Genomic DNA, 21689 nt, shown 5'->3' on the forward strand with positions numbered 1-21689 from the left:
ATCTGGAGGAGCTTTGAAAGCTAAAATCAGCAACCCAGGATGTAGCACAGTGGTTAGAGCATTAGACTTACAAAGCATAAGGTCCTGAGTTTGATCCCCAGCACTGCAAATGCCAGATGATTTTTTTTTTTAACCAAAGCACTCACTGCTTAGGTCTGGTTTATGGTGGTATGGGGGATTGAACCTGAGACTTTGGAGCCTCGATCATGAGTGTCTTTGCATAACCATAATGGTTTTTTGTTTGTTTGTTTTGCCTCCAGGGTTATCACTGGAGCTCGAAGCCTGCACTATGAATCCACTGCTCCTGGAGGCTAATTTTCCCATTTTGTTGCCCTTGTTGTAACTTTTAAAAATAATTATCTTTTATATATTTTTTAATTTTTTAATATTAATTTATTTATTTTCCCTTTTGTTGCCCTTGTTTTTTATGGTTGTTGTAATTATTATTGTTGTTGTTATTGATGTTGTAATTGTTAGATAGGACAGAGAGAAATGGAGAGAGGAAGGGAAGACAGAGAGGGGAAGAGAAAGATAAACACCTGCAGACCTGCTTTACCACCTGTGAAGCAATACCACTGCAGGTGGGGAGCCGGGAGCTCTAACCAGGATCTTTATACTGGTCCTTGTGCTTCATGCCACCTGTGCTTAACCTGCTGAACTACTGCCCGACTCCCTAAATAATTATCTTTTGTATTAAACCATGGGGGTCGGAGGGATGTGTGTGGAATGTATTATACTCATTACATATGAGAGAGAATTTCCCATGTGGTAGATAAAAGGGAAGAGAGATCCTGCTAAACATGATGCAGGGGATAGCAAGCCTCAGGTATAAAAGCCAAAAGCTCAAAGCTGGGAAGTGGTACAACTGGAAAGTATACATGCTATAGTTCACAAGGACCCAGGCTCAATCCCCTAGCCCCCACTTGCAGGAGGAAAGCTTCACAAAAGGTTAAGCAGTGCGGCAGATGTTTCTCTTTCTTCCTATTTTTCTTTCCCTTCTTGATTTTTCTGTCTCTATCCAATAATTAATTAGTTAATTAGAAACATGCAACTAATCCAAAAGCTTTATCAGTTAAGCTATTTATCCTTCACCAAACAATAAGCAGAGGAATGTGCTTAACAAATATTAGCTAAGTTATTGACTCTTGAGTTTGTGTTCCAGCTCTGTCATTCACTGGGGAAATGTCTTAACTTCTTTGAACCTGTTACCTATAGGCTTATAAAGATTTGAGATAATAATGTGTAAATGTCTTGCTGAGAAACTAGTCTCTGGCTCCACTGTGGAATTGTTTAAGGCTAAAATCTTTCAGATCTTTCAGTTGTTGTTTTTTTTCCCCACCAGTGTTATTGCTGGGGTTCAGTGATGACACTATTTCTATTTTTATTAGATAGGGCAGATAAAAAGTGAGAAGGGAGGAGGAGATAGAGACAGAAAGAGAAAGAGAGATACCTGCAGACCTGTTTCACCACTCATGAAGTATCTCCCCTGAAGGTGAGGGCCAGGGACTGAAACCCGGATTCTTGCACATGGTTATGTGTGCTCTTAACCAGGTGTACCCCAAAATCTTTCTTTTTAGAGACTTTTTGAAATCTCCAAACTTTTAACTTTTTAAATATTTATTTATTTATTCCCTTTGTTGCCCTTGTTGTTTCATAGTTGTAGTTATTATTGTTGTAGTTATTGATGTCGTCATTGTTGGATAGGACAGAGAGAAATGGAGAGAGGAGTGAAAGACAGAGAAGAGGAGAGAAAGATAGATACCTGTAGACCCAATTCACCACTTGTGAAGTGACTCCCCTGCAGGTGGGGAGCCTGGAGCTCAAACAAGGATCCTTATGCCGGTCCTTGCACTTTGGGCCACATGCACTTAACCCGCTGCGCTACCACCCTACACCCCAGAATTTTAACTTTTGGCACTTGATTAAATTTTGTAAGCACTCTGAGGGCAAACAAAATGTGGCAGCAAGCCACATTCAGCCCATGGACTGCCAGGTTGCTTTTTCTGCTCTTGCTTTCCTATGATTAAGTTAGTAAAATATTTACTAAGTGCCTGCTGTGCCTGTACTTCTTCAGTGCCTGGTCATGTTTATTTCCGGCATTCTCAGACCTGCCGGCTCAGTATTAAATCCAGTGTGCTTGAAATAGTATTTCATTCATATTTTAATTTGCAATTCCCTGACAACTGCAGAGATTAAGTATCTTCCTCAATAGGTTTTATTTGAAGGGTTGGGAAGAGAGTGCAGCCTTCCCTCCCCATACATCTCAGTAATTTTTTTAATTAATTTATTTTTTTTGGAGCATTGATGTACTCTGGCTTATAGCGGTGAGGGGGATTGAACCCAGGACTTCAGAGCCTCAAGCATAAGACTCTCTTTGCATAACCATTATGCTATCTACCCCCACCCCTCAGTACAATTTTTGTTTCAAGTCTTTGGATCATCCTTTAGTTTCAAATAAAGTTAAGACTTCATAGTGGAAACTTTATTTTGCATAACATTGCACTAGCTACTTCTTGTTTAGGTTTCCTGCTGTCTGCACATCATAAGAGGCCTGTTACTGGCCAAATATTTGAATGAATTAGGAACATGATAGTCCCTTATTTATTTATTTATTTATTTATAGTTCTTAACACAGCTCTCTCTCTCTCTCTCCCTCTATATATATATCAGGACCTTACATGTGTATTATTTTGCCACTTTATTTAAAAGTTTTTTATTATTATCTTTTTTCATTTATTGGATAGAGACAGCCAGAAATCAAGAGGGAAGGGGGGGACAGAGAGGAAGAGAGACAGAGAGACACCTGCAGCACTGCTTCACCACTCGTGAAGCTTTCCCCCTGGAGGTGAGGACTGGGGACTTGAACCTAGCTCCTTGGGCATTGTGACATGTGCATTCAACCAGGTACTCCACCACCCAGCCCCGATTTTGCCACTTTTTATATATATAAAGAAGTAAACATTGACAGGGGGTCAGGCGGTAGCGCAGCAGGTTAAGTGTACGTGGCGCAAGGCTCAAGGACCGGCATAAGAATCCCAGTTCAAGCTCCAAGCTCCCCACCTGCTGAGGAGTTGCTTCACAGGCAGTGAAGCATGTCTGCGGGTGTCTTTCTCTCCCCCTCTCTGTCTTCCCCTCCTCTCCATTTCTCTCTGTCCTATCCAACAACAACATCAATGGCAACGATAAAAACAACCAGGATAACAAAAGGGAAAAATGGCCTCCAGGAGCACTGGATTCATGGTGCAGGCACCGAGCCACAGCAATAACCCTGGAGGTAAAAAAATAAAATAAAATAAAATAAAATAAAATAAAATAAAATAAAAACATTGACAAAACCATAGTATAAGAGGGGTACAACTCCATACAATTCCCACCACCAGAACTCCATATCCTATCCCCTCCCCTGATAGCTTTCCTATTCTCTAACCCTCTGGGAGTATGGACCCCAGGTCATTGTGGGTTGCAGAAGGTGGAAGGTCTGGCTTCTTTTTTTTTTTTTTTTTTTTTTTTTATTTAAGAAAGGATTAGTGAACAAAAGCATAAGGTAGGAGGGGTACAACTCCACACAATTCCCACCACCCAATCCCCATAACCCACCCCCTCCCATGATAGCCTTCCCATTCTCTAGCCCTCTGGGAGCATGGACCCAGGGTCATTGAGGGTTGCAGAAGGTAGAGGGTCTGGCTTCTGTAATTGCTTCCCCGCTGAACATGGGCGTTGACTGGTCGGTCCATACTCCCAGTCTGCCTCTCTCTTTTCCTAGTAAGGTGTGTCTCTGGGGAAGCTGAGCTCCAGGACACATTGGTGGGGTCTTCAATCCAGGGAAGCCTAGCCAGCATCCTGGTGGCATCTGGAACCTGGTGATTGAAAAGAGAGTTAACATACAAAGCCAAACAATTTGTTGAGCAATCATGGATCCCAAGCTTGGAATAGTGGAGAGGAAGTGTAGACATATAAATCAGTAGTTAATTAATATGAGAGGGGGAAATCAATTGTATGTCTCAAAGGTTCTCAAAAGACAAACTGAATCTTTTTAATAGATAGGCTACGTATTTGATATGCGGACTCTCTCAAAAACCTAGACCAAGTAGATTAGAAGCTTCCAATAGCACAGCTATATACAAGATACTGGGTACTGTACAGCAAACCATAACAAAGGGACTTTTCAAAGTTAACCCAATTAACAAATAATGTGATGATAATATTAACTATTGATTGTCTTTTTGAACCCTAAGACAGCAGGAACCTCACATCTTCACTATAGAGCCCCTACTTCCCCCAGTCCTGGCACCCTTGGATAGGGCTCACTTTCCCGTATACATCTCCCAATCCAAACCAAATAATATTGCATCCGCCGATCACAACCTAACCAAAGCAACGATTGCCATCTCAACATGCTTCACCTCAGAGTGTATCCAGAGACTTCACGTGTGGAATGACAACCCTTCAGCTTCATTACTCGGGTGAGACCTTTCCTTTTATAGTACACTCTAATTTCATCTCAGGTAGTTCACTTTCTAACAAAGTCCCATAACCTAGACATACACCAGTTTCTGTGAGAGAGAGCGTATGTGCACACGTATCCATAAACTACTGCAAAATATATACCTGAAAGCAGGATTACACTAGAGTTTGCAGGAAGGTCTGGCTTCTATAATTGTTTCCCCACTGAACATGGGCGTTGAAAGGTCGATCCATACTCCCAGTCTGGCTCTCTCTTTCCCTAGCAGGGTGGGGCTCTGGGGAAGTGGAGTTCCAGGACGCATCGGTGGGGTTGTCTGTCCAGGGAAGTCTGGTTGGCATCATGCTAGCATCTGGAATCTGGTGGCTGAAAAGAGAGTTAACATACCAAGCCAAACAAATTGTTGACCAATCATGAACCTAAACGCTGGAATAGTGCAGATGAAGAATTGGGGAGTCTTCCATTTTGTAGATAGCTACTAGGCATATTTGAGTTATATTCCAAAGGGCCTGTGGCTATACTAGTGTTTTTTTTTTTCTTTCCTGAGCCTGACTTTTTAAAGAGACAGAAAAAGAGGGAGAGATGCGACAGCATCAGTTCTCTCAGGGTCTTGGTTCCCCATGTTGTGCTGGGACTTGAACCCAGACCACACATAGCAAGGCAGGTGCTCTGGCAGTGAGTTATCCCTCAGGCCCAAGTGTGTTGATTTAGCTACCAACTTATTCAACAACACAACTCTCCCATTTTGATGAGAAAACAGATGTATCTGTGTCATACTCCACTAAAACCAAGAAGTGAAAAGAGGAACTGGCTAGCCCTAGGGGAATATAGACTATTTTAGGTCTAAGTAGCTACTGAAAAAGGTATTAGAGACTGAGAAAGGGAAGATTAAGGCTCTGATAACCAACCAGGAAGGAATTATAAGGGTGGGGGTAGATAGCATAGTGGTTATGCAGACTTTCATGCCTGAAGCTCCAAAGCCTCAAGTTCCATCCCCCACACTACCCATAAGCCAGAGCTGAACAATGCTCTGGTTAAAAAATAAATAAAGCCTGAAGCTCCAAAAAGGAATTATCTTTTTTTTTTTTAATTGAGGGATTAATGGCGTACAGTCAACAGTAAGATACAATAGTTTGGCCAGGTGGTGGCACACCTGGTTAAGCGCTCACATTACAGTGCACAAGGATGCAGGTTCAAGCCCCCGGTTCCCACCTGCAGGGGGAAAGCTTCACAAAGGGTGAAGCAGGGCTACAGGTGTCTCTCTGTCTCTCTCCCTCTCTGTCTCTCCCAGCCCTCTCAATTTCTGGCTGTCTCTATCCAATAAATAAAGGTAATACAAAAAATGATTTTAAAAAAGATACAATAGTTTTTTTCAAATACAATTTTTTAATATTTTATTTTCCCATTTGTTGCCCTTGTTATTTATTGTTGTTGTAGTTATTATTGTTGTTATTGATGTTGTAACTGTTATTTAGGAGAGAAATGGGAAGGGGAGGGGAAGACAGAGAGGAGGAGAGAGAAAGACACCTGACCTGCTTCAGAGATTGTAAAGCAACTCCCCTACAGGTGGGGAGTCAGGGGCTGGAACCAGGATCCTTTCACTGGTCCTTCATACACTTAATCCGATGCACTAAGATACAACAGTTTGTATGTGGATAACATTTCCATGTAATAATACAGCCCCACTAGGTCCTCCTCTACCATCATGTTTCAGGATCTCCCCCCACCCGTCTTTTAGTTTGGTACAATACACTAACGTAGGAATTATTTTATTTTATTTTATTTTTAACATTTATTTATTTTTTTTCCCTTTTGTTGACCTTGTTTTTATTGTTGTAGTTACTGATGTCATCGTTGTTAGATAGGACAGAGAGAAATGGAGAGAGGAGCAGAAGACAGAGAGGGGGAGAGAAAGAAAGACACCTGCAGACCTGCCTCACCGCCTGTGAAGCGACTCCCCTGCAGGTGGGGAGCCAGGGGCTCGAACCGGGATTCTTAAGCCGGCCTTTGCGCTTTGCGCCACATGTGCTTAACCTGTTGCGCCACCGCCCGACTCCCTTTATTTTATTTTTTAATGTTATTTATTTATTCCCTTTTATTGCCTTATTGTTTTATTGTTGTTGATGATGATGTCATTGTTGTTGAACAGGACAGAGAGAAATGGAGAAAGGAGGGGAAGACAGAAAGGAAAGACAGAAACCTGTAGACCTGCCTCATCGCCTGTGAAGCAGCTGCCCTGTAGGTGGGGAGATGCCAGGGGCTCGAACCAGGATGCTTATTCTGGTCCTTGCACTTTGCGCCATGTGCGCTTAACCCGCTGGGCTACTGCCCAGCTCTCCATAGGAATTATTTTAACATGATGATTTTTTTTACCAGAGCACTGCTCAGCTCTGGCTTTTTTTTCACCCCCTTTTGTTGCCCTTATTGTTTTTTATTGTTGTTGTAGTTATTATTGTTGTTGTTATTGATGTAGTCATTGTTAGATAGGACAGAGAGAAATGGATAGAGGAGGGGAAGACAGAGAGGAAGAGACACCTGTAGACTTGCTCCACCACTTGTGAAGTGACTCCCCTGCAAGTGGAGAGCCAGGGACTCGAACCAGGATCATTACGCCGGTCCTTGTGCTTTGCGCCACCGGCCCTTAACCAGCTGCGCTACTGCCCAACTCTTTAACATGATGATTTTAAGCCTTATATGTGAGTTCCTCCTTGATAACTTGTGCGGATGGTAGTAATATTGGAACTGACTGTGCCTTTCCCCCATTACAGAGTCTTCCTTCCTCACTTAACCAGTCACAGTGTGTCCACTTTCACAGTGCAAAGGGAGAAGCATTGTTAACACAGCCAGACCTGTGTTCTAGTCTCAGTGGTTCCCATCACCTACATCTCAATTCTTTTTCTGTAAAATGGGACCAATCATACCCACCACTTAAAACTGCCTTCTTTTTTTAATTTCTTTATTGGGGAGTTAATGTTTTACATTCAATAGTAAATACAATAGTTTGTACATCTATAACATTTCTTAGTTTTCCATATAACAATACAACACCCACTAGGTCCTCTGTCATCCTTCTTGGACCTGCATTCTCCCCACCCACCCACCCCAGGGTCTTTTACTTTGGTGCAATACACCAATTCCAGTTCAGGTTCTACTTACATTTTCTCTTGTTGGGAAATTGTGCAGATGTGGGTGAACATTGGCAGGGCCCACAAACCACCATATTTCCATGCAAGTATTATTATTTACATACCAATCTTCTGCTTTGTCTTAGAAATGATTAAAGGTCTCTCCACCACGTTATCCCCTCAAGGTATTGCTAATTCCCACCAGTTAAAATCATTGCAACAGTTGCTAAGGACGCTTCCACCTTCCCAGCATGCCTTTTTTTTTTATTACTTTTTTGATCATCTGAGGTACATCACTGCTCAGGATCTGCTATACACGCAGAGAGAGACACCCAGAAAGAGAGAGAGAACTAGAGAAATAGAAACACCAAAGCATCTACTGATCTACCACTGGGGGCCATGAGGGCTTTTTAAAAGATTTTTTAAAAATTATTATTTATTTATTCCCTTTTGTTGCCCTTGTTTTATTGTTGCAGTTATTGTTGTTATTGTTGTTGGAGAGGAGAGAGAGAAATGGAGAGAGAAGGGGAGGACAGAGAAGGGGAGAGAAAGACAGACACCTACAGACCTGCTTCACCACCTGTGAAGCCACCCCCCGGCAGGTGGGGAGCTGGGGACTTGAACCCAGATCCTTATGCAGTCCTTGCACTTTGTGCCACATGTGCTTAACCGGCTGCGCTACTGCCCGACTCCCCCCAGCATGCCTTTAGCCTCTCTCCATCACCTTTCCTAGCTATCTCTGTTCTGACTTGTCACTTCCAGTTTTACCCTATAAAGCCACTTCTGTTTCTGGTTTCTCTCTCTTCCTTGCTCTCTCTTTTCTCTCCCATTTCCCTACCTGGAGAAGGGCTGCCGTGCAGAGCAGGAGGCAGCCACTGCACTTTGGTGCCACTTGGCCTAACCCGCTGTGCTCACACCTGACTCTGGAGTGTTACTGTGTGAATAAAGAATTGTATTACCATGCTGCCACGAGTTCCTGGATCCTCTCTCCTACCTGCAATACTAACCCAGCATCTTCTGATCTTGTTTTTCAAATTCTGCCTGAGAGTGAGGTCATCCCATATTCATCCTTCTGTTTCTGACTTATTTCACTCAACAAGATTTTTTCAAGGTCCATCCAAGATTGGCTGAAAATGGTGAAGTCACCATTTTTTACAGTTGAGTAGTATTCCATTGTGTATATATACCACAACTTGCTCAGCCACTCATCTGTTGTTGGACACCTGGGTTGCTTCCAGGTTTTGGCTATTACAAATTGTGCTGCCAAGAACATATGTGTACACAGATCATTTTGGATGGGTTTTTTGGATTCCTTAGGATATATCCCCAGGAGAGGAATTGCAGTATCATAGGGTAGGTCCATTTCTAGACTTCTGAGAGTTTTCCAGCCTGTTCTCCACAGAGGTTAGACCAACTGACATTCCCACCAGCAGTGCAGGAGGGTTCCTTTGACCCACACCCTCTCCAGCATTTGCTGCTGTTACCTTTTCTGATTACATTCTCAGAGGAGTGAAGTGGTATCTTATTGTTGTCTTTATTTGCATTTCTCTGATAATCAGAGACTTGGAGCATTTTTTCATGTGTCTCTTGGCCTTTTGGATCTCTTCTGTGGTGAATATTCTGTCCATGTCCTCCCCCATTTTTGGATGGGGTTGTTTTCTTGTTGAGATTTGCAAGTTCTTTATATATTCTGGTTATTAGCCTCTTGTCTGATGTGTGGCATATAAAGATTTTCTCCCATTCTGTGAGGGGGTCTCTTGGTTTGGTTAGTGGTTTCTTTTGCTGTGCAGAAGCTTTTTAATTTGATGTAGTACCATAGGTTTATACTTGCCTTAGTCTTCTTTGTAATTGGATTCATTTCATTGAAGATGTCTTTAAAATTTGTGCGGAAAAGAGTTCTGCCAATATTTTCCTCTAAGTATCTGACAGTTTGCAGTCTAACATCCAAGTCCTTGATCCATCTGGAATTTACTTTTGTATTTGGTGAAATATAGTGGTTCAGTTTCATTCTTCTGCATGTTTCAACCCATTGTTTCCAACACCATTTGTTGAAGAGACTCTGCTTTCCCCATTTAATAGTCTGGGCACCTTTGTCAAAGATTAGGTGTACATAGGTGTGGGGCTTAATTCTGGGATCTTAATTCTATTCCACTGGTCAGTGTGTCTATTTATGTTCCAATACCAAGCAGTTTTGATGACAATGGCCCTATAATACAATTTGAGATCTGGGAGTGTGATGCCTCTAGTTCTGTTATTTCTTCTTAAGATTGTTTTGGCAATTCTAGGTCTTTTCTGGTTCCAGATAAACATTTGTAGCATTTGTTCTAGTCTCCTAAAAAATGTGGTTGGGATCTTGATGGGGATAGCATCAAACTGCCTTTTTTTGAGTGTGTAAAATTCTCACTTTTCCTAACAACTTTAAGTCTACCAATTGAGTCTTGTTCTCACCATAACTAGTCTGTCTTCATATTAGGTCTAAGCTGCCTTTTGTTTAGCAGAAAAGGATCTAACTCCACAGCTGTCTCTGAATCAGTCTACATGTCTTAGACAGCTCTGCTCCCAGAAGTAGTCTTTGTCTTTGGTGGCAGTTTCTGATTCTTGGTTATCCAGCAATTTCTCTAGAGAGTAAGTTCATTGAGGGCTGCAGGGAAATCACATTGGTTTGAACATGGAGGTTCCACATGGCTGGAGGTCATGGTGGTTTGAGCATGATGGTGGTTCCTTTTTTGTTGTTGTTTGTTTCTCTTTTTAGATACAGAGAGAGAAGTAGAGAAGTTGAGAGAGACTGTGGTGTCAGAGGTAGAACAGTGGATAAAGCTTTGGATTCTCAAGCATGAGGTTCTGAGTTCAATCCCTGGTAGCATATGTACCAGAGTAATGTCTGGTTATTTCTCTCTCTCTCCTATCTTTCTCATAAGTAAGTAAAATGTTAAAAAAGAGACCAACTACAGCATGAAGTATCCTTCAGTGTGGTGGGGGCTAGGTTTGAACCTTGGTCACACATAATGGTAAAGCAGTGCACTGTCCAAATAAGCTATACCATTAGGCTGTATGACAAGTTTTACATCTATGCTTATCTTACCTGATTGTAATATTCAAAACAGAAGAGTATTTCAGTCTCACAGCCCCCTTTTAATAGATATTCACTGGATGTGTTTGTAGATAGTTTTGGAGTGCCTTAACAAGACTGGAGCATGTAGATACCAATCACAGAGAAATAAGACATTGTGCCCATATGTCTTGTAAATCATTATTTTCCTTAATTTTTAAAAATATTTTATTGAAGCAGAAAAGAAAACACAAGTAGAACCTGAAATGGAATTGGCGTATTGCACCAAAGTAAAAGACTTTGGGGTGGGGGGGTGGGTGGGTGGGGAGAATACAGGTCCATGAAGGATGATAAATGACATAGTGGGGGTTGTATTGTTAAATGGGAAACTGGGGAATGTTATGCATGTACAAACTATTGTATTTACTGTTGAATGTAAAACATTAATTCCCCAATAAAGAAATTAATTTAAAAAATATATTTTATTGATTGGATAGAGACAGCCAGAAATCAAGAGGGGAGGGAGTGGTAGAGAAGGAGAGAGATAGAGAGACACCTGCAGCACTGCTTCACCACTTGCAAAGCTTTCCTCCTGCAGGTGGGGACCGGGGGGCTTGACCCCAGGTCATTGTACATTGTAATACGTGTGCTCAACCAGGTGCACCACCACCTGGCCCCCAATAACTTTTTTTTTTGTAAAGACTTCCCCACCCCACCCCTGCCCCCACCTGCAGTCCCCAGCATACTGCTCAGCTCAAGCTTTTGGTGGTGCAGGGAATTGAACCTGGGACCTGGAGCCTCAGGCATGAGAGTCTGTTTGCATAATCATTATGCTATCTACCCCCACCCTTTTGTAAAGACTTTTTTTTCCTAATATTTTTTTTGGGGGGTGGACATAAGAAGAATGAAGAATGGCTTTCAAGTGTCTGTCCTGGTAGATAGATGATAACAGCTATAGACCTGAGAAACAGTGATTTAGGTGGAAGGAAGCTGAAGTAAATGTGGTATATCTTGCATTTCAAATAGCTTTGGGCTGGGGCCCTCCAGTTCTTTTTTTTAAAGAATTTATTTATTCATGAGAAAAATAGGAAAGAACCAGACATCACTCTGGTACATGTACTGCCAGGGATCGAACTCAGGACCTCATGCTTGAGAGTCTAGTGCCTTAGCCACTGCGCCACCTCCAGTTCTTTATTTTTAATTTATTAGGTAGAGACAAAGAGAAATTGGGGGGGGAGATGGAGAGGGAGAGACAAAGAGCCACCTACAGCACAGATTCACCACTTGTGAAACTTTACCCTGCAGGTGAGGACAGGGGGCTTGAACCTGAGTCCTTATGCATTGTAGCACATGTACTCAACTGGTTGTGTCACTGCCCAGCTCCCCAGTTGTTCATACTATAATGGAAGTGCCTAACACAGCTAGGATGAAGATAGGAAGCAGAGCAGTTGAGTCCAGACAGTTCCCAAAATTGTGGTTGTATATCCTCTAACAGAGTAGCTATAGAAGCAACCATCTTATAAATTTTCCCAACCTAAGATTAGTCTTTGACTTACCTCCCTATATAGAAATAGAGATCCCAGAGGGCAATCGTGTTTTTAGTCATCTCTGTCATGGGAGGCACATGGAGAAGTGTTCATCCAGATAAATTCTGAACTCTGCCTAGGCAATCTAACATTTAGGACTGGAACTGTAGATTTGGAATCACTAGTGTGGTGTACTGACATCTAGCTTGTTGAAATGTACCATTATGGCAACAACAATCCTGTAAATCAACATTCCTTCAATAACACACTGAAGTTGAAAAAATACTTAGAGGTTTCATCGAACACCCTCAACCTAGGATCATAAAATTTTACAATAAAATGCAACTTTTTTATTGAGGGTATTGTTTTACAGTGCAATCACTGACATATCACACAATTTCATTATGTAATAAGCACCTGTCGGGCATTAAGCCAGTTCCCCCTCCTCCACCCTGCATTCCTGATACTATGGCCTATTTACATAATCATTGTTTTGCCTGAAAGATCCCCACCCATTCCATTCCTTTGATCTATCTTCTTCGAGACCCATCCTGCCTGCAGGGTAACATTAATCCCACCAGTTAAAACCCTTGCAATAGTTGCTAAGGAAGTTTCTACCTTCCCAGCACACTTTTGCCTTTCTCCACCCCCTTTCCTAGCCATTTCCATTTCCAACTTGCCACTTCCAGTTCTATCCTATAAAAGTGATGTCTCTCTGATCAATAAAAACATTGCATTACCACCCCGCCATGAGTTCAAGACTCTCTCCTGCATCACTGAGTGAGCAGCAGCCCAGGCTGGCTCCAGTCGAGTTCTCTCCAACCCAGAGAGCATGCACCCAGGAAGAGGCACTCCCACACTAGCCCAGCAGGCCCCCCAAAGTTTTCTTCCTATCCTTCCTTTCCCACCCTCCCCAAAGTCCTTTGCTTTGGTGCTATAATTTTTTTTTTAAAAAAACAGAGCACTGCTCATTTCTGACTTGTGCCAGGGATTGAACCTGGGAATTCTGGTTCCTCAGGCAAAGTCCATTGCATTACTAATTGTGGTATCTCCCTGGCTTAAAATGCAGATTCTTTTTTTTTAAATTTATTTCTTTATTGGGGAATTAATGTTTTACATTCAACAGTAAATACAATAGTTTGTACATGCATAACACTCCCCAGTTTCCCATTTAACAATACAACCCCCACTATGTCATTTATCATCCTTCATGGACCTGTATTCTCCCCACCCACCCACCCCAGAGTCTTTTACTTTGGTGAAAATGCAGATTCTTTAACATGGCCTCTTATTTACTTTTTTTTTTTTTTTTTTTTTTTACCAGAGCACTGTTCAGCTCTGGCTTATGGTGGTGCAGGAGATTGAACCTGGGGCTTTGGAGCCTCAAGCACAAGAGTCTGTTTGCATAACCATTATGCTATCTACCCTCTACCCTTATTTACTTATTCATTGGATAGAGACAGAGAGAAGGTCAGAGGGAAGGGGGAGGGATAGAGACAGGCTACACCATTTCACTGCTCTTAAAGCTTTTCCCCTTCAGGTGGGGGCTGGGATTTGAACATGGTGCTGCTTTTTCTTTTTTCTTTATTGGGGAATTAATGTTTTACATTCAACAGTAAATACAATAGTTTTTACATGCATAACATTCCCCAGTTTCCCATTTAACAATGCAACCCCCACTATGTCCTCTATCATCCTTCATGGACCTGTATTCTCCCCACCCATCCACCTGAGAGTCTTTTACTTTGGTGTGATATGAACGGTGCTGCTTTCTATTTATCTCTATGCATCCTAGTGTTTTGTTTTGGTTTTGGGTTTTTTAATTTTATTTCTTTATTTTCCCTTTTGGTGCCCTTGTCGTCTTTTTTTATTATTGTTGTAGTAATATAACATACACTATATGTTATATTGTATGTTATATTACATACACTATACATATAGTGTATGTAATATAACATACACTATATGGGGCGCAGAGAGGAAATGAGAGAAAGTGACCAGAACAACACTCTGTCATATGTAGTTCTGAGAATGGAGCCCAGAACTACATGCATGAAAGAAATATATTACTTTACCACCTCACTGGCAGTAATTCAGTTTTTAATTTTTTTTTAAAGATTTATTTATTTATTCATGAGAAAAATAGAAGAGAGAGAACCAGACATAACTCTGGTACATGTGCTGCCAGGGATTGAACTCAGGACCTCATGCTTGAGAGTCTAGTGCTTTATCCACTGTGCCACCTCCCAGACCACTCAGTTTTTAATTTTTTTTCCCTAAAAAGACGAGGGAGACATGAACCTCTTTTATAGTTTGTAGTATGTAGATACCCAAATTCAAAGGATAACTCTGACCTTTGTTGATCTCCGGGATAAAGATTTAACCAGTTTAGTCCAATCAGTTCATCTCACCTCACTTTTTCACTTCATCTTTTCTGTGTAACTTCATCAGTAATAATGGTTTACAAGATTGGCTAGTTCCACACCAACCACACCCATTATTTCATCAAAACTCTGCATCTCTCAACTCTCCACACTTCCTCTAAAAATTTTATTTCACAGGTATTGTCAACAAAGACCACAACCACAGATAGTTTATGGGGCTAAAGGCATGGCATCACTTGTTTCCTAAACATCAATATCCTCTATATAAAATTGATAATGAAAATTAGTTAAAGTAACATTGATTGATAGCATCTTGCCATATATTTCACATATAATTTCATTTTAACATTTTTACTGAGATAGGGCTTTCATTCAACTAAGTCAGTGTTTATTGAATGCATATTATGATCTGAGCACATCTTTAGCTACAGCAATGCCTCATAAAGCTTGTGTAGTGGAGACCATAAAACATATACCATTAAATAAGATAATTTCAAATTGTGATAAATGCTGTAATAAAAATGTGTAGTAGGGCTGGGAGATGGCCCAGCAGTTATAGTGCATGTCTGACCATGGATGAGACATGAGTTTGATCTCCAGCAGCATATGGAAGCAGCATAGATGGCACCTGGACAACTCCATGGATTGTGGAGATTTGGTGCTTTGGTGTCTTTTTCTCGCTTCTCTAAGCATGCAGAATAGTATATATGTTTTAGAATAATATATTTTTAATGGGGGGGGCTGGAGTAATAACTTGAGTAGTGAATGTACCTTGTCATAGGGATACCACATGGATGCCATGGCATCAGGTGAAATTCTGGCACTGTGTTTTCTCTCCCCTGCTGCCCACCCCCCCCATGAAAAAGTGGTCTGCAGGGACTGGGACTAGAAGATAGCTCACCCAGTAGAGCACACACTATGCTAGCACCACATGAGAGAATCATACAAATGGGTAGGGATAGATAGCATAATGGTTATGCAAAGAGACTCTCTAGCCTGAGGCCCCAAAATCCCAAGTTCAAGCCTCTGCACCACCATCAGCCATAGCTGAGCAGTGCTCTGGTAAACAAACAAAAAGAATCACAAAATGGAGTATCATGAACAATGGGGCATGCTTCTCTCTTCCTCTGTTTTTCCCTTTTTAAATATTTTATTTTAATGAGAGAAAGACACAGAGAAATACCAGAGCACTGTTCAGCTATGGCTTATGGTGGTGTTGGGGACTGAACCTGGAAATCTGGTGCCTCAGGAATGAGATTTTTTTTTTTTCATAACTATTATGCTGTCTCCTCAGGTCTCCTCTGTTTCTCTTTATCTGAGAATGACAGGGGAAAAAAAATTCCAGTGGGAGTGGTGAAACTGCACAGGCAAAAAACCTCAGAGTAAAAGAAAGAAAAGAAAAAGAAAAAGGGACTCAGAATGTGAAGTCACACATGCTTGAGGTCTCAGCTCTGCAACAACAAACAAACAAAAGGTCTGGGAGGTGGTGCAATGGATAAGTCATTGACCTCTCAAGCATGAGGTCCCGAGTTCGGTCCCCAGAAGCACATGTGCTAGAGTTATGTCTGGTTTTTTCTCTCTTTCCTCCTATATTTCTGATTTATAAAATTAATAAAATCTTTAAAAATAAATATTTGAAAAATAAACAAAACAAAAATTAGTGGAATCAGGAAATAGTTCATTTGGTAGGGTTTACACAGGGCAGGTTCAAATCCCAGCACCCCATGGGCATGCCACAGCACTGACATATAGATATATGAAATAAAAAGAATAAAAGCGGGAGTGAGGCGGTAGTGCAGCAGGTTAAGCACAGGTGGCACAAAGCGCAAGGACCCCAGTTCAAGCCTCCAGCTCCCCACCTTCAGGGGAATCACTTCACAAACTGTGAAGCAGGTCCTCAGGCGTCTCTCTCTCTCTCCCCCTGTCTTCCCCTCCTCTCTCCATTTCTCTCTGTCCTGTCTAACATCAACAACAACAATAATAACTACAACAATAAAAAACAACAAAGGCAACAAAAGGGAATAATAAAAAAAGACAACAAGGGCAACAAAAGGGAAAATAAGTATTAAAAAAATTTTTTTTTAAAGAATAAAAGTGTTGGCCCGAGGAAACAGTATAATCATCATGTATGAGACTCCAGCTGGCAACCAATGGGGGGTGGGGGGAGGAAGAGTGAGGGTAAAAAAAAAAGCATTAGCTAGAGGGTGGCTCAGCAGTATGACTCATTCCCAAGACTGTTCATTTTTAGGTACATTAAAAAAAAAACAAAAAAAAAACTTGATCCATATTCCTCCCAGCAGGGGAGACGTGATAGGATGAAGATAAAAGGGCTCTGAACTCCAGTTCTATCAGCACCCAGAGAGAGAGAAGGCAAAGGAGAGGGACATAAGGAGGTAGCTATGTTGTCATGAGTGGCTTAAAGGGAAAGAGAGGATTAGATCAGAAAAAAGAGGGAGGGGCGGGAGTCGGGCTGTTGTGCAGCGGGCTAAGTGCAAGTGGCGCAAAGCACAAGGACCGGCTTAAGGATCCCGGTTCGAACCCCGGCTCCCCACCTGCAGGGGAGTCCCTTCACAGGCGGTGAAGCAGGTCTGCAGGTGTCTATCTTTCTCTCCCCCTCTCTCTCTCCATTTCTCTCTGTCCTATCCAACAACAACAACAATAATAACTACAACAATAAAACAACAAGGGCAACAAAAGGGAATAAATAAATAAAATAAATATAAAAAAAAATTTTTTTAAAAGGGAGTGGCAACTATGTATAAATGTGGACAGATAGTTGTAGAGATGATGGTTGGCCCATGTCCACAACCTTAGGGAAACTGCTGTGGATTGCTGTGGGGAGACAAGATTCAGAACTCTGGTGGTGGGAATGGTGTGGGAATCCCTGTCAACATATAATTCTGTAGTGTAAAAATAAATATTTTTTTTAAAAGGTGAGGGAGATAGCAAAATGGCTATGCTAAAGATTTTCATGCCTGAGGTCCCCAAGTCCCCAGGTTCAATTCCCCACACCAACATAAGCTGGAGTTAAGTAGTGCTATGTTTAAAAAAATAATAATAAATTTAAAAAATAAGAGGAGGGGCTGGCAGGTTAAGCACACGTGGCAGAAAGCACAGGACTGGTGCAAGGATCCTGGTTCAAGCCCCCGGCTCCATACCTGCAGGGGAGGTCACTTCACAAGTGGTAAAATAGGTCTGCAGGTGTCTATGTCTATCTTTCTCTCCCCCTCTCTGTCTTCCCCTCCTTTCTCCATTTCTCTCTGTCTTATCCAACAACAACAATAGTAATAATGACAATAATAGTAACAACAACAATAAACAACAAGGGCAGCAAAAGGGGGAAAAATGGCCTCCAGGAGCAGTGGATTCATAGTGCAGTCAGGCACCAAGCCCCGACATTAACCCTGGAGGCAAAAAAAAAAAAAAAAAAAAGGATACATTTTGTTTACTGCCTAGATACATTGTATATAAGTTTATAAAAGTAGCAAAGTAATACTTGCTAGTAACTTTCATTTTGTCATACTTGTTATTTTTGTGATAACTTTCCCTGGTAACAAAGATTCTTTGTAGATTGCTCTCCACAGATACTATACTGTAGTCTGCTCTCCTTAGCCAAAAAGGCCTCAGATGCTTTCTAGACATACCATCCTTAAATTCCTACTGGAAAGTTTTAGTTCAACTCCAAGCAATCTATAGAAGGTATGGATTTCTAATCTCAGACACCATTCTCATGGCTGGCAATCTCCACTGGCATTACTATATTTAAGAGGGATAATTCTAACCTGTGAGACTCAGAAAGATGCCAGCACTATGTAAACAGCTAAGTGAACATATTTGAAGGATATGAAACAAAGATGAATGTAGTCAATTCAGAAAAATGAGCCCACTGGGAAAGAGAACAGCGACTACAGTTGTGCATAACTAAACTGCCCAAATGGAGGGTTTTGTATTTTTTGTAACACAACACAATAGCTTTTTTACCAAGAGAGTGAAATTTTTCTAATAATTGTTTTTTAAAAAATCTCACTGAATGCCAGTTACTTAACATAGTGCATTAATAAGCCTCACAAGAAAAACTATCAAATAGGAGGGAATATCTGCAAGTTTGACTTAATCAAGTATCATGGCATTGGTAGAGTTGGAGGCTAGAATTCAGGTTGTCACTATATGTCTTTTTTTTTTTTTCCTGCCTTCAGGGTTATTGCTGGGCTTTGTGCCTGTACTACAAATCCACTACTCCTGGAGGCCATTTTTTCCCATTTTGTTGTCCTTGTTGTTGTTGTTGTTGTTGGACAGGACAGAGAGAAATTGAGAGAGAAGGGCATGACAGGGAGGGGCATAGAAAGACACCTGGGGAGTTGGTGCTAGAGCAGCTGGGTAAGTGCATGTGGCGCAAAGAGCCAAGGACCGGTGCAAGGACCAGCGCAACGACCAGTGTAAGGATCCTGGTTCAAGTCCCCACTCTTCATATGCAGGGGAGTCGCTTCACCAGTGGTGAAGCAGGTCTGCAGGTGTCTATCTTTCTCTCCTCCTCTCTCTCTTCCCCTCCTCTCTCCATTTCTCTCTGTCCTATCCAACAATGACGACATCAATAACAATAATAACTACAACAATAAAACAACAAAGGCAACAAAAGGGAATAAATAAATATTTTTTAAAAAGATAAAATACCTGCAGACCTGCTTCAATGCTTGTGAAGTGACCCCCTGCAGGTGGGGAGCAGGGGACTTAAACCAGGAAGACTTTTTTTCTTTCTCAAAAATTAAAATACTTTGAAGTTATTTCCATTACAAAAGTAGACTACTTGTTGCAAAATCTCAAAGCATACATAGCAAAGCCTCCCTGCCCATCTTTCTTTTTCAGTATAGCATTAGACATACATTTTAAGGAGAATGAGAGTGTCTTTTTTTAGTTACTTTCACATGTCTCTGCAGTGCTGATTAGAGAACTAGGAAGCCTCCTCAGGCAAGTCTTACATGTATTTCTTTTTTTTTTTTTCTTTTTAAATTTGTGTTATCTTTGTTTACGTATTGGATAGAGACAGCCAGAAATTGAGAGGGAAGGGGGTGAGAGGAAGAGAGACAGAGAGGCACCTGCAACACTGCTTCACCATTTGCTCTTGCAGGTGGGGGACTGGGGGCTCAAACTTGTGTTCTTGGACATTGTAACATAGTGTGTGTGGCGGGGGGTGGGGGAGACAAGCCCAGTTCATTATGCATTTTTTTCTTTTCTGTCTTGTTATTTCCATTTCTTATTGATCTAATAATGATCAACAAGACTGCAGGATAAGAGGGGTACAATTCCAACATTCAATCTGTTTTCCCCTCTCATATTGACTAAATAGTGATTTATAAGACTATATATTAATAGGAGTGTACATTATCACCATTTCCACCACCAAAGGTCTGTGTCCCTACACTGTGAAACAGAAAAATCTACCCTCCCTCTCCCCCTAGAGCTTTTTAATTTATTTTTTTCTTTATTCTTAATTTAGAGAGAGAAGAAGAGACAGAAAGAGGAAGGGGGGAGGGCGGGCAGTTGTGCACCAGCTTAAGTGCCCATGGCACAGGTGCAAGGACCAACACAAGGATCCTGGTTTGAGCTCCCGGCTCCCCACCTGCAGGGGGTTCACTTCACAAGCGGTGAGAGAGGTCTGCAGGTGTCTTCCCCTCCTCAGTTTCTCTTTGTCCTATCCAAAAACAATAATGAGAGTCAAGCAGTAGCACAGCAGGTTAAGTGCACGTGGCACAAAGCTCAAGGACCAGGTCTAAGGATCCCGGTTCAAGCCGCCAGCTCCCCACCTGCAGGGGAGTCCCTTCACAGGCGGTGAAGCAGGTCTGCAGGTGTCTCTCTTTCTCTCCCCCTTTGTCTTCCCCTCCTCTCTCCATTTCTCTCTGTCCTATCTGACAATGACAACAACAATAATAACTGCAATAATAAAACAAGGGCAACAAAAGGGAATAAATAAAATAAAATAAATTTAAAAAAATAACAACAAAATGGAAAAAATGGCTCCCCAGGAGCAGTGGATTCATAGGGGCTTGAACCCAGGGCCTTACACAGAGCAGGGTTTTCACATTACTATGTGAACTATCCTCTGGCCCCTGACTTTAAGTTTTATAATAATTACTTCAGTTCTCAACAAACTTGTGTGTGAGGTGCTGCTGATCAAAGATGAATTAAAACAGCCTCTGACTGTGGTCTGGGAGATGGCACAGTTGATAAAGTGCTGGACTTTCAAGCATGAGGTCCTGAGTTCAATCCCTGGCAGCACATGTATCAAAGTGATGTCTGGCTCTTTCTCTCCTATCTTCCTCATTACATAGAACTGTAACTGATAAGAAAACGACTAATGCAGCTGAGTGGACAGCTCACTGGGTAGTGTGTGTACCTTGCCAATGTGCAGTCTAGGTTTGAGTCCCAGCACCACATGGGAGTATCATGGCAAGTTCTGTACTATGGTATCTCTGTGTGTGTGTATGTCTCTCTGAAGGAGGCTTTCTATTGAAAGCTCTGGCACCATAAAAGAAATAAATCATCTATTCTGTTGTACTATGTCTTTTTTTTTTTTTTTTTAGAAAGAACCAAATATCACTCTGGTACATGTGCTGCTGGGGCTTGAACTCAGGACCTCATGCTCGAGAGTCCAAAGCCTTATCCACTGTACCACTTCCTGGACCACTGCTGTACTATGTCTTTTTTAAAAATTATCTCTAGAGTGGTGGGGGGGGGGTCAGGCTCAGTTAGTCAGCAAGTCTGTAAGAATCAGCCTGTTTTCTGTTACAGCAATATTACATTTTCAAAATAGAATTTAAAATGTATAAATAGGGCTGGGGAGACAGCATAATGATTATGCAAACAGACAAATGGTTTATGCAAAATGGTTAAGCCTGAGGCTCTGAGGTCCCAGGTTTAATCCTTCATACTACCATAAACCAGAGGAAGAGTGCTCTGGTAAAAATAAATAAATAAATAAATAATAATAATAGTTGTGCAAAAAAGCAGGGAGACTACTGAAAGGACTAGAAGGTTTCTTCCCCCCCCCCTTTGTTGTTTACCATCATTGTTGTTGTTATTATTGCTGTCATTATTGTTGGATAGGACAGAGAGAAATGGAGAGGAGGGGAAGACAGAGGGGGAGAG

Source organism: Erinaceus europaeus, chromosome 13 (genome assembly GCF_950295315.1).
Source record: "Erinaceus europaeus chromosome 13, mEriEur2.1, whole genome shotgun sequence".
Classification (NCBI taxonomy): Eukaryota; Metazoa; Chordata; class Mammalia; order Eulipotyphla; family Erinaceidae; genus Erinaceus; species Erinaceus europaeus.